The following is a 17,451-nucleotide window of genomic DNA, read 5'->3' as shown; positions in this document are numbered from 1 at the left end:
GAAACGCCTAACGTAAGTAAAGTAATGTTCAAAACATTGTTAGTTATCGAATATTACAACTTTAATTTTTTAATGGGTTAAATGTGTAAACATATTTACAATGTATGCTTTTCTGGGTTGCAATGAAGTTCCATTGGATCTATTTATTTTTACCGAGAAACACTACAAATACTTTCTTAAACCAATTCTTTCTTTATTTTATTATCATCAAAAGCACTTATATCGAAATCCTAAAAACAAAAGCGCTGGTTTAAATTATTGAATTCAAACGTATATTCGGCTTCCGAATAAGTACTTATAACTAAATACATTCTTTATGAAATACTCTCATACTATGTCTATTTTTAGGGTTTCAATATCAGGGAAACCATATGAACGCTTTATTTTTCTAACTTTTTATATATAAACAGTAAAGTCGATGACGCACATTATTATGAAATAATTCGTAGGAAAGGTAGTAATGAATAATCGAATATTTAATTAACATATTATCGGTAAAATCTTCAAAATATATTGGCTATGTGTTAGGATAAACTAAGGGCTTAACGAATGATCGTACAAATAATTTGCATAGCAAATTAGAAAAATTATATAAACGAGGGGATGATACCATCTGATGTTAAATGGCTACAGTCGCCCACAGACATATGAAATTTCGAAAAATTGCAGGTATGTCGCCGCCCTTTGAAAGTCGCCTGAGAGTGTCTCACCGATCTGATGAAAATATGTCTCATTTCTAGAATCTTTCTAAGTAGATGCAGATAAGCTTTTTTTTTTTGAAATTTGAAAATTTTACACAACCTTAAAAAAAATCTTGAAAAAATGCCCGCTGGCTAAAATTTTATCCGTGACCATCGACAACGTAATATTTAACATTTCAAGGTTAACAAAAATATGTTATCTACTTTTGCAAACATTAACCTTAAAATAATGAATAAATTAATAAAATTATTATCTAACATTACTAAAAAACAGGTATCACAAGGTTTGTTACATTACTTAATGTTAAAAAAATCAGGAGTTTTATTAACCCAAACCACGTCACCCAACCGTCTTTTATATTCTTCTCAGTTTTTTTTAGCTTATTATTTGTAAGTATATCTAATTAGTTGATATTTATATTGTTTATGGGGAGTAACGCTTTGCAATTTTTTCTACACCTTAATAGGAGTAAACTCGTTTTAATTTTTCCGTTATTACATTGTACTCCTTTTTCAAATAATTCAAATTACTAGAAGTATCTCGTATTTTATTGTAACAAAACTGTTATACAATCGTTAATCACCGTTTCACGTGCTTAAATCTAATTAGTTTAAATAAATAAATAAATAAATTTTTTATGTAGAATTTTCATTATTCTCTAACCTTCAATTATTGGAATTTCATAAAAATGTTCATCTTATATTTTTACTCACAGGGATAAAAATTTCAATAAACTTTTTTATACATTACTAATTTTAAACGTCATCTTGTCAAAATCTCATGAATATAGCTTTAATAGTAATAAATGAGTTAATAAATCAGTCAATAAGGTCAAACATGTAAAAATAATTATATAGTAAACCTTGCTTAACGAAGGACAATGTAAAACGAAAATACTTTTAGTATTAAATATTGAGATTTCCGAATAAAATAATATCCGTATATTTCAAATGTATTGCAAAATACAAACATAATAATAATAATAAAACTTCACTCTGCTAGGATTGTCCGCCGGTTTCTCAGCCTACAGCCCTAACCCCCGACCGTTTGATCTCCCTGCCGGAGCGTATTCCTCCACTCGCTTATATTTATATATGTAAGTATAAGTAAATGTACTATATCATTAATCTATTATATATTAAGCGGGTGGAGTGACATCCAGTCCCATAATAATAATAATAATAATATTTATTGCACACCATTAAAAAATACAAACAAAAGTAGCACAGTAAATATATTTATTATTTCCTGTTTATTAATAGTATGATAATTTTTTATGTATAGGTGATGGTCATATCAACGCTACTGAATGTTATCATTACATAGTATAAAACAAAGTCGCTTTCCGCTGTCTGTATGCTTAGATCTTTCAAACTACGCAACGGGTTTTAATGCGGTTTTCTTTAGTAAATAGAGTGTCCAGAGGAAGGTTTATTATTATGTATTATACATGCATAATATAGTAGAGGAACATTAATAGTTTTTGCAGCCGTGCATATCTGAGGCGGTTCGCTAGACTCATATATAATAATTTATAACATATATAATCATGTATGTGTGTTATATGTATGTATGTATGTATGTGTGTATATATGTGTGTGTTTCATACATTATATACTAAAATATTTACTTATTTATATGTTTTTTTTTTTCTTTTTTTTAATAATTATGTAAGTTTATCATATCATAGTTTTTATCTATTTATAATTGATCTTTACTCCTTAATTTGTGCACACCTTAACCGCTGCTACTGTATCGTGTCCTGTACCCAAAGGTTATCTGGAAGAGATCGCTATTTGGCGATAAGATCGCCTTTGTACATCGTCTATTGTATCTTTCTTTATATGTGTCTGTATTTCGGTGTACATTAAGAATAAATAAATAAATAAATAAATAAATAAATAATTTAGTATCGCGGAAGTGCAACTGCGTCCCTGTGATTCCGCCCAGGCGTGTCGAAGGAACACCCCAGAGGTTTTAGTCCGTGCGACTCGGACATACCCTCCAGCTCCCCCGGGCTGTAGGCATCCGTTAGGGATTTCCTCTGGGTAAAAAAAGGGCACAGCCAGTTACTTTATATATTTTGGTACTGCGAATATTATTATATATATTTTTTTTATATTTTAGCTGTAACCCGCAACTTCATTCCAGTAGTCTACATACGTGCCAAATTATATCCAGATCTATTTAACCGTTCTTATATACATATTATATTCTAATCTAATACATAAAATTCTCGTGTCGCGGTGTTTGTAGTGAAACTCCTCCGAAACGGCTTGACCGATTCTCATCAAATTTTGAGTGGATATTGGTTAGATCTGAGAATTGAACAACATCTATTTTTCATCCATCAATTTTTATTTTATTTGTAGATAAATTATTTATTTTTTATTTTATTATGATTTGGCGTTGAAAAATACATACAACCCTAAATTTTAACCTTCTACCACCAACCCCTATTTTTAAACAGCGTTTAGCGGCAAGACAACTTTTGCCGAGTCAGCTAGTGCTTAAGCTTTCGCATTTATAATGATTCTACGAAACTGATATTTTTTTGGGTTCGTTTAAACCATATCAGGTAACTAAATAAGGTTTGAAGCAAATAAAAACTACAGATAAAATCTATACAAATATTTTATAAAGCGTGTGGCTGTAAGTTTAATTGTGCAAATCTAAGATTTACCGCTGTGACATTAAAAATTATTTTTCCTTTAGAAAGTCTGTTTACCGACGAAGGTTGACTTAATCATGACGTTTAGAAACGGAGCAGTAAATTTTTAAAACGTAAACGCCGCGCGATTTGTCTACTATATTTCAAATGCCTAACAAAGGACACGCTTATTGAAAGGTAGATGACCTTTTCAATTCGGATTTTTGTTTAAATTTAAATCTTTAATGATATATTTTCCATATTAACAACACGCATTTGTATGTAAGCTAAAGTACATTTGCTATTAAATATTAAAAAAAAAAAAAACGCTTAAGTAGCACATTACGACAATTTAAAATATGATATGCAAGTTAGACAATACGCGTATGTACTATAAAAAAAATGTTACCAAAGACAGCGTCTAAAAGTCAGACGTTACCGTTAAGAAATAAATAAAACAAGTAAATCCTTAAAAAAGACGCTTAAAACAACGCACATTAACTTCCGCATAACAGTTTGATGAATCATTATTCCTTCAATTCGGTACGAAATATTCAAACGGGTAAATCTATGCTGCCTCTCACTTAACGCGTTAAATTTACTAAGTACTTCGCTTTATATCTTTTGCACTTTTAATATATCTAATTCGCTATTTAAGTATAACAAAGAAACTCAAATATTGTGCCAAGGCTGACTCGAGTCTCTGTACCGCTTTTTAACCGACTTCCAAAAAGGAGATTTTCAATTCGATTGTATTTTTTTATGTATGTTTCTCAGAACTTTATACAGGTTGGCCGATTTAGATGTTTTTTATTTTTAATCGAAAGGTGGTGCGTGTCATGTGGTCCCTTTTAAATTTATTTGAGATCTGACTTGACTATTTTTCGTCGACCTACGTTGTATAAAGAACGCATAACTTTTCACTGGGTGTATCGAATTTGATGATTCTTGTTTTCAATCAAAAGCTGATGCTTGCCTTGTGGTCCCATTTATATTTGATGTAGACTTAATGTCTACTATTTGAGTAATCTTTAATAACGCGTATTTACCTGACTGTTTTTTCGTCTACCTAAGTACGATTACGATGTACTTGTCGATGTGATTGAAGTCGGTTCTATTTCGTTTGCGAATAAACACAATTATATCCATACTATTTTATTTTTTGTTAATTCACACGACTCCATGCTAAAATTATATTTCAAATTGCAAAGTAAACAGACTAATAAATTATGATGTCAACGGTAAGTACGAAAATAAGTACACGTCATGAATGTCCATGTTTAACTATTTGAGTAATCTTTAATAACGCGTATTTACTTGACTGTTTTTTCGTCTACCTAAGTACGATGTACGATGTACCTACTTGTCGAAGTGATTGAAGTCGGTTCTATTTCGTTTGCGTATAAACACAATTATATCCATACTATTTTATTTTTTGTTAATTCAAACGACTCCATGCTAAAATTATATTTCAAATTGCAAAGTAAAAAGACTAATTATGATGTCAACGGTAAGTACGAAAATAAGTACACCTCACGAATGTCCAAACATGTGTAAGAATGTAAACAATGTTGATACGAGCGCTCATAGCGAGGGGCGAAAAATTGCCATTAAATAAAAACTTTTTTTTTATTTAAGTGATATATCTTATTATTATCTATTTTTTTTTTTTTTGTTTAAACATGCATCGGTACTATATCGGTATATATAAAAACTTTTAGAGAATGTTTGAATCACGGATAATAAATAAAGCAGATAGCCTCAACATACCCAAATGCGTAAAAGTATTATGAGCTGATAAAAACAAAAACACAAATTTTTTATACATATATGAAACGCACACAACACAGTTTCGCAACTGACGCGTCTAGTAGCGAAATGTAGGCTGTACCGGCGCCCGCGCACGTCTCGCCGAGCTCGAAGCCACTGCACCACTGCAGTGGGGAGATCTTTCACCGCGGTTACACAAGATGCGTTACGTAATAAAACTTTTGCCTTTCCAACTGCAGCTAAGCGTGGAACAACTTTTGATCAACCGGCTAGTTTTAGTACCATACTTGTAGGGAATTAGCTCGTTCCGTCTTCACAATGGTACGATCATTATGTTGATGTTAATTATTTATTGTCTTCTGATTGATTGATAATATTCTATTAATCAATCTTAGAGCCATTAATTGCTATCGCAATTGTCTTATTTAATAAATTGATTAGTGCTTGTAAATTAGTTTAATATTTCTATAAAATCCGACGCTTAATTTGATACCTTAAAATTCCCTGAATGTAATATCGCAAGACAGCAATAACAACCAATCAATATATTTTAATGAGACTACACATCCAGTCACGCAGTCCGAGATGTCGCGAAACTGGGTACTTCATACCCCTTCACACCGCATTATATCACACCTTCGGTGCAACAAAGTCACAATTCAGGACAGTTTTTTTTTGTTATGTCTTTTATTAGGACTTTTTTATAATTCAATATAAGATTTTTAACGTAAAACTACAGCAAAGAAAATAAACTTAATTTTATAAAGATTTCAAACCTACCATAAATAGTAATCCAGAAATGAGGAAATAAATGCGAAAAAAATTAATAGTCCTCTGATGTAAAATTAAGAAATGAGCTGTTGTGACTTTGTTGCACCGAAGGTGCGATATGACCCAAGCAGACAGAATACTCGAACTTACAGAAGATCACAGTCAAAAATGCAGTATTACTAAGTTAGTACCTTTCATGAAAACTATACGAGATTCATACTCGAACATTGAAATTACATGATCTTACGATTGATTCTAATGATACTACCCATTACTATACTACCTATTACTTATAAATTAAATTGAAATCATTAGAAAATAAGCTAATAGACCAATGGTGTTCTATATAATTACACAATTTTTTATAGTTTTAAAATTTTGAAACTACTATTACCTATTAGTTAATTATCTGGAAGATATTACTTTTTAGTGTTAAGACGCTATTCGACGAATAACTGTATCCGACAGAGACAAGTTTTTGACATATTATTAGTAACAACGGCTCTGGTATAGTGGTGGGGGTAGTTGCCTAAAACGCCGACGGTTTGCGGGCTCGATTCCCGCTCGGGGTGGATATTTTATTTGTACAAATATTTCTATCCGGTTTGGATGTCTGTCCTTGTGGGTCTCTCCACCGTGCCTCGGAGAGCACGTTAAGCTGTCGGTCCCAGTTGTTATCATACACACTTGATCGCAATCGTTACTCACTATAGGGAATATATCCACCAACCCGCAACGGAGCAGCGTTGTGGATTAAGCTCCAATCGTTTTCCTACATCAAGAAAGAGGCCTAAGCCCAGCAGAGGGATGTTACAGGCTAAATGCATATTATAATTATAATAAGGAATTATTTTACTGTATCACATTGTGACACTGTATGTAAATATTGCAAAAAACGTGAATAGAAAAAAATTTAACCGAAGATCACAGTTTATTCATCGCCTATCACGGCTCCTTGAAGACGGGACTTATTCAACCTGCGTTTTTATTCCAAATTCCATCTTAACTCATTATAATTTTTAAATAGTTAATATCGTAAATGAAGACCGTATACAACGTTTTGCCGAAATAGGATTATTTTATTTAATCAAATTCTTTTGGCACATTTCTGTTAAGTATGAGCGTCATTAGCATGGTTTTCATAACTATTCATAACATTTGTACAAGTTTAGCGTGTCCGGAAAACCTGCATTAAATGATAATTAATACAACAAATATCGATTACAATAAAATATGTTATTTTCATATAATATTTTATATCCCACGTCTATTTAGAAAAAATATTACGATACAGTGCAGTGAATTGAAGTAGAATTGAGCGGTAATAAAATTTCTTTTAACAACGATCGTGATAGGATCGATTCTCGATTGAAGCGGATGTATTTGTACTTGTACAAATATAACAAACACATCTAATAACATGTAGCTCTTTATATAGAAATTATCCCCCGACCCGAAGTTTCTCTGCTGCTTTACAGAACCCACATAACGATTAACGACTCCAACCGCTTTACTACATAGAATAAGAAATCTATAAAGGAAGTCCCAGCAGTGGGTATACGAAACTAATATCCTATACATTCACAGGATGCTCAAGTTCCGTTACAGATTTATAGCACAAATAGATAAATGGAGAGAAAGATAAATTCCTCGTAAAAGATACGACTCGTATGTGTATGTCTATATATGTATGTACACATAATAATACACATACAACTATGCAATTAGTATTTCCATGGAGCAGTTTATTTGTATCTTACGCAATCTTGTTTACAAATAACATCATAAATTATATTCGATTATTTCTATTTTCAATTAACCTTTTATAACATTTCATTTGTTAACAATGAAATGTTATGAATAGGTTTGGTAGCGATATGAATCGACCATCAGTAAACCATATTTACGTCATTGCTACAGTCACGATTACTATGTCCATTTTTTTTCAAATTTTGTTAGCTGTTTGTATCTATCTGTGCGACGTCTTGCGGCCCTCTGGACCGACGATATACGTAAGATTTTCAAGTATGTTTGGCACAACACGGGGAGGTCTATGTCCTGCAGTGAACTGTGATAAGCTGAAGTGATGATGATGATGACGATGATTGTATCTAATAGTCAAAGATATTACAATTTAAATAGATAACAACAACAATATTTTTGACGCCAATGTGAGATATATTTTACTTTTCGCAAAGTAGGCCTCGAAAATCGGTCGGGGTCCGTGGAGTGGCGGCGGGTCGGCTGCGGTGTCCCACAGGGATCGGTGCTGGGCCCGATCCTGTGGGACATCGGATACGACTGGGTCCTGCGAGGCCGTCTCCTCCCCGGGATGGGTGTCATTTGCTACGCGGATGACACTCTCGTTTACTCCCGGGGACGAGACTATAAGGAGGCGGCGCGGCTGGCTGAGGTCGGACTCGACCTCGTGATCAGCCGCATAAAGAGTTTGGGGCTTCGTGTCAGAATTGAAAAGACCGAAGCCCTCCTCTTTCGCGGGACCGGACGCAAGGGACCCCCACCGGGGGCTACCCTGCAGATCGGAGAGGGGAGGGTCCGGATGAGCTCCCAAATGAAATATTTGGGGCTCATCCTTGACGGAGGGTGGACCTTCGGTCCACACTTCGCTATGGTGGGACCGAAGGTCGTGAAGGTGGCGAGTGCACTGGGCAGACTCCTCCCGAACCTCGGAGGACCCAGCGCCGCCTGCAGGCAGCTATATTCCGGAGTCTGCCGGAGTATGGCGACGTACGGTGCCCCGGTTTGGGCGGATCGCCTCACTGCGAAGAATAAGGCCGCACTGCGGTCGGCGCAGAAGATCATCGCGGTGAGGGTGATTCGGGGGTATCGCACGGTATCGTGGGCTGCAGCTACTGCTCTAGCTGGCGACCCCCCGTGGGAGCTCGTGGCGGAGTTCCTTGCCGAGACCTACTCATACGTCTCGGGTAGGAGGGCTCTCGGTGAGAACCTCACGTTGGACGGGATCCTACGGGTGCGCCGGATGGGGCAAGAAGCATTAATGCGGAGGTGGGGGGAGGACCTGGTGGAGCAGCCGTATGGCACACGAGTAACGGCTGCCTTGCGCCCGGTCCTTGAGCGGTGGATGCGCCGTAAGCGCAAACCCCTCACCTTCCGTCTGACGCAGGTTCTCACCGGGCACGGCTGCTTTGGTGAATACTTGTGTCGGACGGCCCAAAGGGAGCCGACGACTGGATGTCACGATTGTGGCGCGGCGGTGGACTCTGCCCAGCACACCCTCGAGGTGTGCCCGAAATGGGCGGCGCTACGTCGCGATCTGACGACAGTCCTCGGAGGGGACTTGTCACTGCCGAGCGTTATCACCGCGATGCTCGGTGACGACGAGTCCTGGAAGGCGATGGTCTCCTTCTGCGAGACAGTAATGTCCCAGAAGGAGAACGACGAGCGGATGAGAGAGGGGGCCGCCGACGAGGCCTCCGTCCGCAGGCGACGAACGGGGGTGCGTAGGAGGCGCTACTTAATGCGTCTCCAGTAACGCCCCTGTGCCCATGTCGGGCCGGGATGGGAACCCGGTCCTGCTAGACATGGCGTCGTCGGGATTGTTCAGAGGTGAGCCGGACAGTCCCATGGAGGAGAAGTCTGGTCTTTTCGCCGAGGCCAGCCTGTCGCTGGAGGGATCCTGTTGCCTGCAGTTCCGGGACCCTCCAATTAAAGCGGCTGAAGGCTCCCGCAGGGGTTTTGGTCGGTAGTGCACCCCCAAGTGCTAAGCCGACATACGGTCTAGGAATGCCTACCCGGGCATCCTGGATATCACCCGTAAATGGGTTACCCTGCGATATCAAAAAAAAAAAAAAAAAATTTTACTTTGGCTACGTCACAGAAAATAGGCCCCGCGGATTGACATCGCGGTAGAGTCGGCAACGTGCTTTTGAACGTGTGATGCTCCTGGTGTTGATGGCGTCCACAGGCTACGGTAACCGCTTACAATCAGGTGGACCTCACACCGTGTGAGACCTGACAGCCACTAGTGTTATTAAAAAGACTGTTTAAGTTTGTTCGTTGGAAGCCTGTATAGTCCATTAAAATGTTACATTTTCTTGGGCTTAGATCGAATTTTCCAGAGGACGAAATTTAATTTTTTTTCAGATACCAAGTTATTAGTCTAAAGTAAAATCCAAGTTTGTAGGGTTGCTACCCTTGTCCCGCGTCCAAAAACTTAGTTGGATGGCGAAAAATTCAAACCCAAATGTAACTTTTCATTGATCTAGTACGTGATAGTTCTATAGACTTATTACACGAGACGGCACTGGCTATCTCAGGATGGCAACGCGCCGAGGTTATAGAACTTTTATCTAAACGCATATGTACGTATAGTTTTCTATATGTTATATTGTAATGTTGAAGTGCGCAGTAAATCTATAGAAATAAAAGTGATTCGCTGAAATGTATGTGCATACAGCATACAGTACCTTTCGACTAACTACGAACGCCTGCACTGTTTTGAACAATTCTTATTTTTGTGTTTGTTATTGTCAGAATTAACAAACAAAGTAAAAGATTAAAGAACGATCGATTGATATATAGGTTGTTTATTATATTTTTTTTACGAAAAAAAATATATAATAATTAAAATTTTTACAATATAATACGAGTATGATAATAAGAAATTTGCCGGGACAACCACTTATTAAATGTACAAATAAAATGTATCAAATAACAAAAAAAAAGTGTTATAGATACTAAAAGTACAGTTACAACTAATTAACATTGGTATAGTTTCGTGTTTAGCTCCTCTCTCTATATTCATAGTCATCAGTCAAACGAAATTCCGTCACGCGCATGCGTGCGAGCGAAAATCATAAAACGTTTAAGATACAACTACTGGACGTTAATAGTGGATTATTATTCAGATTATTACAACTAAACGACACGTACATTTATATATTTTTTTTAATAATAGGTCTAGACTCTTAAATGCTTTAAGTGCTAAAAAATATATAAGTAACGCCGAGTTGCACGAAACAAAATTAAAATTTAAGTAGAGATTAAACTAATTTAATCACAAGAATTTCATACAATTCTTGCGATTAAATTAGTTTAATCACTACTTAAATTTTAATTTCTTTTCGTGCAACTCGGCGTAAGTCTAGTAATTTTCAATGCAAGAGGTTCAGTTGTAATATATATGTATATGTATGTATCATTTATAAATATGTTTATCGAAAAAAAAATATGTAGATAAATCGACCACTATATTTATTTCTTTGGACACGAATTAATTTTAATAACCTTCAAAATATCCATAACTATTATAAATCTTTGTAAAAGGTTCTTATGGAACAAAAAATTAAAAAAAAAAAATAAAACAAAAGGAAATTGAAAAAATTCAGAATACGTAATAATTATTTAAAATTTACGCGTTTGATAATTAGCAAGGTAGTACAACGTTTGTCAGGTCAGATATTGTTACGATACTGATGACTGAGATATTTCAAACAAGCTTTTTTTCCTTGCGATATAAAACCTTTGTGAATAAAAAAAATTGTGTATAAAAAACCTAGTTATATAACCTACTTATCTACATTCTTTGAATGAATACCAGTACAGTAATTTTACACGGAATAACGAATGCTTGTGTAACATATTATTAACCACAGAGAAGATTTATTCATTACGATCAGTATTTCCACATAACATTAGTAGGTACATAAATATAATTATATCTATACGATTAATAGCTATGACGTCTTCTGAGCGCATATACTAACAAGCTTTAATTTATACTTAAGGTGCCAACTACTTGTTTAAAATTTTGAGAGTAATTTGTTACTAAAGGAAACCGGAAAAACATTTTTATTGCATACATGTAAACTTGTCTTGTCAAAAACTATACTAAAGAAGGTTGTTTTTTGAACTCCGAAATATGATATGTTCCTGTCGAAAAAAAAAAATGATAAAAAAGTTTTTAAAATCATTATCATCAATCATAAAAACAAACGTAAATCGAAACGGTAGGCATAAAACTTACATTAAGGCGTAATTTAAGCGTATTACGACCATTGCTTCTAATTATTTAGATATCCAGCCTCTACTATATGTTTTAACAACATAGTGATGGTCGTAGAGGACAGAGATCTTGAAGTATTTAAAAAAACTTTAACGAACAATATAAATAAAATAATATAATATAAATAATATAATATAAATAAAATTCTAACGAAAAATTTTACTTATAAGGAAATAAAATATTTATACTTAAACATTGAAAACCATATTTTTATGCCGTTGTCGGTGTTTAATGGTTCTTCCGCAACAATAATTAATTGTAAAACTTGTTAGAATGTATTTTTTTTAATAATGGCTCAAAAACTACTGCATGAGCTATATCATAGTTTCATAGTACGTAAGTGAATACGTATAGTAATATCGTGAATCACTTATGTACCTTGAATTCATCTAGTAATTTATTTATTTCTTAACCCACTTCAAAGATAGGAGGAGGTACTGTATTTTTTGTTAAATGTGTGTTATCTTATAACTTTTTTGATAATACTTTCTTTAATCGAAAGCTAGTTTTTTTTTTAAATATACAACTAGGTCGACAAACAAGCGTACGGATCACCTGATGCTAAACGATTACTGTACACTGTAAAAATTTTTTGTAAAATTATCATTTTTTTACTCAACATGAGATGGCTAAATTACTAATCAGTGTGTATGAATTCAAATTATAACACATTTTGAGTAATTTTCCAAGACATATGAGAAAATTTGCTAAGATGCGCTTTAATTTTACAATCTTAGAGTATAAATCTTACTTGTATTGTAATTTCACGGAACAGTTTATTAAATTTTAATAACAAACTTTGAAGATTTACCAAAATTTTTAGTAATTTGAGATACTATATTTTTTTGTAAAATTACCAAATATTTTATAATTCGAATTACTGTGAAGTGTTTAGAAATTTACAAATTTTGTTATTATTTTTACAATTTGAACTGTAAAATTACACAATACATTGTAAAATTACTAAAAAATACTATTTGTCTGTTGCCATGTATAATTTTACTAAACAGGTTATCAATTTTCGATACCAAGCTCCTTAAATTTACTAACATTGTTTGTGTTTTGAATTACTAATTTTGTTGTAAATTTACAAAACAATATTTTAATTGAAACTACAATGGAATTATTGAAAATTCAAAAAATTTTTTTGGTATTTTTACTATTCTTATTGTAAAATTACACAATGTATTGTAAAATTACTAAAAAATACTATTTTTCTTTAGCCTTGTTTAATTTTACTAAACACGCTGTCGACTTTCGTTTCCAAGCTTCGTAAATTTACAAACATTGTGCGTATTTTAATTTAATCTGTGGTCTAGTAAGATTGTGAAACAATAGTTAAATTCGAATTCTAATGAATTCATTGGAAATTCAATAATCTTCTCATTAATTTTATTATTTTGACTGTAAAATTATACAGTGTTTTGTATAATTAACAGTATAATAGGGTAACTACTTTTTTAGATGAACCAAAATTGTTAGTATTTCGGTTTACCATAGTTTCTTGAAAGATTACAAAAAAAAATGTTTATTTACATATTATTGAAATTATTAAAAATTTATCAATATTTTTATATCATATTTATATGTAAAATTTTGATTTGAAAATTATATATAGTAAAGTTATGATTAATAAAGCATTTTTAACTTCCCTCTAAAAAAATTAAAATTTTTTTTAAAAATCGGGAAGTTATTGGTTTTACCCCGTTTTTCGAAAGTCGAGTTTTCATCATATCTCGACGTTTAAAGGCCCTAGAAAGCTTCCCTGACTATTTTTACGAGGGTGTCTGTATGTCTGTGTGGATGTGTGTGTGTACGCATGTAAACCTCTTATAACTTTTGAACGGCTTGACCGATCGAAACGAGACTTGTGGCATTCGAAAGGGTTCCACTCAACTTAGACTTCCTGAAAATTTGAAGTGAATCGATTCGGTAGATTTTGAGAAATTTAAAAAAAAACCGCGAAAAAAAATTTTCGAAAATGATGTTTTTTTAGAATAACTTTTTGGCTATTGCGCCGATCAATTCCATAACCTAATCAGCTCTTAAGCTCAAAAAACGACGTCGAATGCCGTTTTGCAAATCAAAATCGGTTCATTCGTTCGTGAGATATCGAAAACCAAAAAAATCGAAAAAATTAAAAAACAAGCGTTTCTTAGAATAACTTAGTGACTTTACGTCTAATCGATTTTGTTCTCATTGTAACATTTTTAGGCCTCAAAAAACTGCGTCGATTGCCGTCTTGAACATCGAAATCAAACCACGCGTTTTGCAGTTATGGCATTTCAAAAATTCCAAAAAAAACGTTTTTTCAAGATAACTTTGAAATTTTGAGACTTATCGACTTTGTTTTCCTTACATCACTTTTAGTGCTCAAAAAACTGCGTCGATTGCCGTTGTACAAATCGAAATCGGTTGATTCGTTCGTGAGATATCGAAAACCAAAAAAATCGAAAAAATTCAAAAACAAGCGTTTTTTTAGGATAACATGGAGACTGTACGTCTCATCGGTTTCGCTCTCATTGTAACATTTTTACGCCTCAAAAAACTTCGTCGATTGCCGTCTTGAACGTCAAAATCGAACAACACGTTCCAAAGTTATGGCATTTCAAAAATTTCAAAAAAAAAGTTTTTCCAAGATGACTTTGAAATTTTGAGACTTATCGATTTTGTTCTCTTCACAACATTTTTAGTACTCGAGAAACTGCGTCGAATAGCATTCAGAAAGTTAAAATCGGTCAATTGATGCGTAAGATATCGTTGTTGCAAAAGTTCTAAAAAAAATTTTTGAGCTCGAAGAGCTCAAAAATCATTAATGTTGAAGTGTTGATGAGCTCGCAGAGCTCAACAAAGCACTCCTGAACTTACTTCGGCGCGCTTCGAGTGTAGATAGCGGGAAGTTGCAAGGATGGCCTTCAGGGTCATCCTCTTTTCGAATTTTTTTTTTAACAAGTTATAAAGTTAGAAAATGTTGGTGAATTAGCTGGTTAGAAAATGAATTATCGAATACTTAATTTTTTTCCATTCAATCTTAATATATGTATTTAATTTTTTTCTTGCAGTTAAAAGTAATGATTTTTTTTCTCAGTTAAAGTTCTAATATAAGGAGAATAATTATGTATAAACTATCATTTAAAATATTAAATATTCCCTGACGGTTTTATGGGCTAAAAGTTCTTAGTATGCATAAAAAACTAAACATTTTTATGATCAATTATTGATTAAAATTACAAAATTGTATAGTAAAATTACTAATCAAATTTTCTGTAACTGCTTGGCAAATTTCCAAAAATATTTTGTAATTTTATCAAACCCAATTCAAATGAATTGGTTGGTGTAGTTACGAAACTGCGTAGTAAATTTACTAAACATTTTTATGATCAATTATTGAATAAAATTACAAAACTGTATAGTAAAATTACTAATCAAATTTTCTGTAACCGCTTGGTAAATCTCCAAAAATATTTTGCAATTTTATCAAACTCAATTCAAGTGAATTAAGTAGTATAGTTACAAAACAGCATAGTAAATTTACTAAGCATTTTCATGATACATTCTTGAGTAAAATTACAAAACTGTATGATAAAATTACTATTTAAATCTTCTGGAACTGCTTGGTAAATTTCCAAAAACATTTTGTAATTTTCTCAAATTGAGTTGAAGCATTCTGTTTAGTAAATTTACTAAATTGTTTTGCGTTAAAACTTCCCACACATTTTTAGTAAGTTTACCAAAGAAATTTTTAACAGTGTAGCAAATAGACGCCTGCAACAGTACAAGCATCACAAGCGCGTTGACGACCTTACCCCCCCTCTACCCCCAGGAGCTTTTGTCACCTTGCTCACCACAGGATATTTTCTGCTGAGCCCCGCCTCAGTTAAATCAGTTGTTCGGTTCTTGTTGAGAGGTCGTATGACAATTTAATAACAATTTTTGAGTAATTCTTAAACAATGCCCATTTCATTGACTATTTATTGACAATGTAAAGTGATTTTATTGTGTTTGATACTAAACACAATTATAAATAAATATATAACTAAAACAACCAAAAAGTTTTTCATGTAGGTAAATACTTAAATAGTATTTTTAAATTAATGATGTAATAATCTTCATAAAGTTTACATAATTTTACGACAGACCTCAATGGTTATTTATGTGCTCAAATTATATCTTATTTTATATATAATGATTTTATACTTACGTAACAATAAGCAATAATTCATCTACATTCACTTAGAAACAGTTACATAAAACCTAGATTAGAACGCACGCAAGTCTTAATGCTAATAGGATTTGTTTATTTGCGAAATCTTCGTTCAAAAGGAAAGTTCGGTTACTAAACTAAGCCAGAACCTATAATATACAATTTGTAACGAGTAGGTATCTCTCTTTGTTTTATACGATAAATTTATTATGTTCTCCTAAGGTATATAAATTAATGAACGCTTTATTTAGTCTAATCGCTTCCACGTAGACATAATACAATAATGAGCTACGTGTTTAAATTGTATATTGCTGTACAGTATTTTAGGTTTCTGTTGTAATTAATTTTCCCTTTTTTATATTGAAATGTTTAATTTGTTTTTCTTTTATTATTTGAACTGCATGTGTTTAGTATTTTATATTCCTAACTTTTGATTTTGCACTATTGTTAAGTTACCTGTTTTGATTTTAGTTTTGTTTTTTTTTTGTGAAATGCATGCTATGTCCACATCTAGGAGACTCAATTGTACATACCTACTTTACACTTTGTCCTTCACTTTATATGTCTATATTAAACGATTGTAGTCAGTTTTGTGGGCTAATAAAAAAAAAAAAAAAAAAAAAAAAAAAAAAAAAAAAAAAAAAAAATACCAAGAAATTCTACTTACTTTACTTATTAGGAGTGGTTTAATCGGATATTCAAACACGATAAACTTTACATGTGAATTTAAATTAAATTTATACTAAAAAATAGTTATAGAATACAAACGTTAAAAAAAACGTATTCATCGACTTCCTCGAAAATATTCGTAAAAAAATGTAGGTACATATATTTCTAGGCTATGTAAAACATAAAATTAATTTAATACTTAAATTATAAATATAACATATGTGCGTCTCGCATTCAGCTTGCTAATACATCCTACTGTTGGGCATAGGCCACTTTTTCCATGTAGGAGAAGGATTGGAGCTTAATCCACAACGTTGCTCCATATCCATCAAGTGTGTATGATAACAACCAAGACCGACAGCTTAACATGCTCGCCGAGCCACGGTGGAGAGACCCACAAGGACAGACATCGAAACCGGAAAAAATATTTGTACAAATAAAATATCCACCCCGAGCGGGAATCAAATCCGCAAACCGTCGGTGTTAGCGATAGGTATGGCAGTTAGGCGATAACTTGCAACACTACACCAGAGAGTCGTTCAAATATCATCAATAATAATCTATCCCTAAACAAAATCATAGATAAAAAGAATAATCTCTAATAAATAAGAGTAAGCAAATAAGGAAGCGAATTAGCCA

Source organism: Melitaea cinxia, chromosome 13 (genome assembly GCF_905220565.1).
Source record: "Melitaea cinxia chromosome 13, ilMelCinx1.1, whole genome shotgun sequence".
Lineage (NCBI taxonomy): Eukaryota > Metazoa > Arthropoda > Insecta > Lepidoptera > Nymphalidae > Melitaea > Melitaea cinxia.
Note: the sequence above shows the minus strand (reverse complement) of the source record.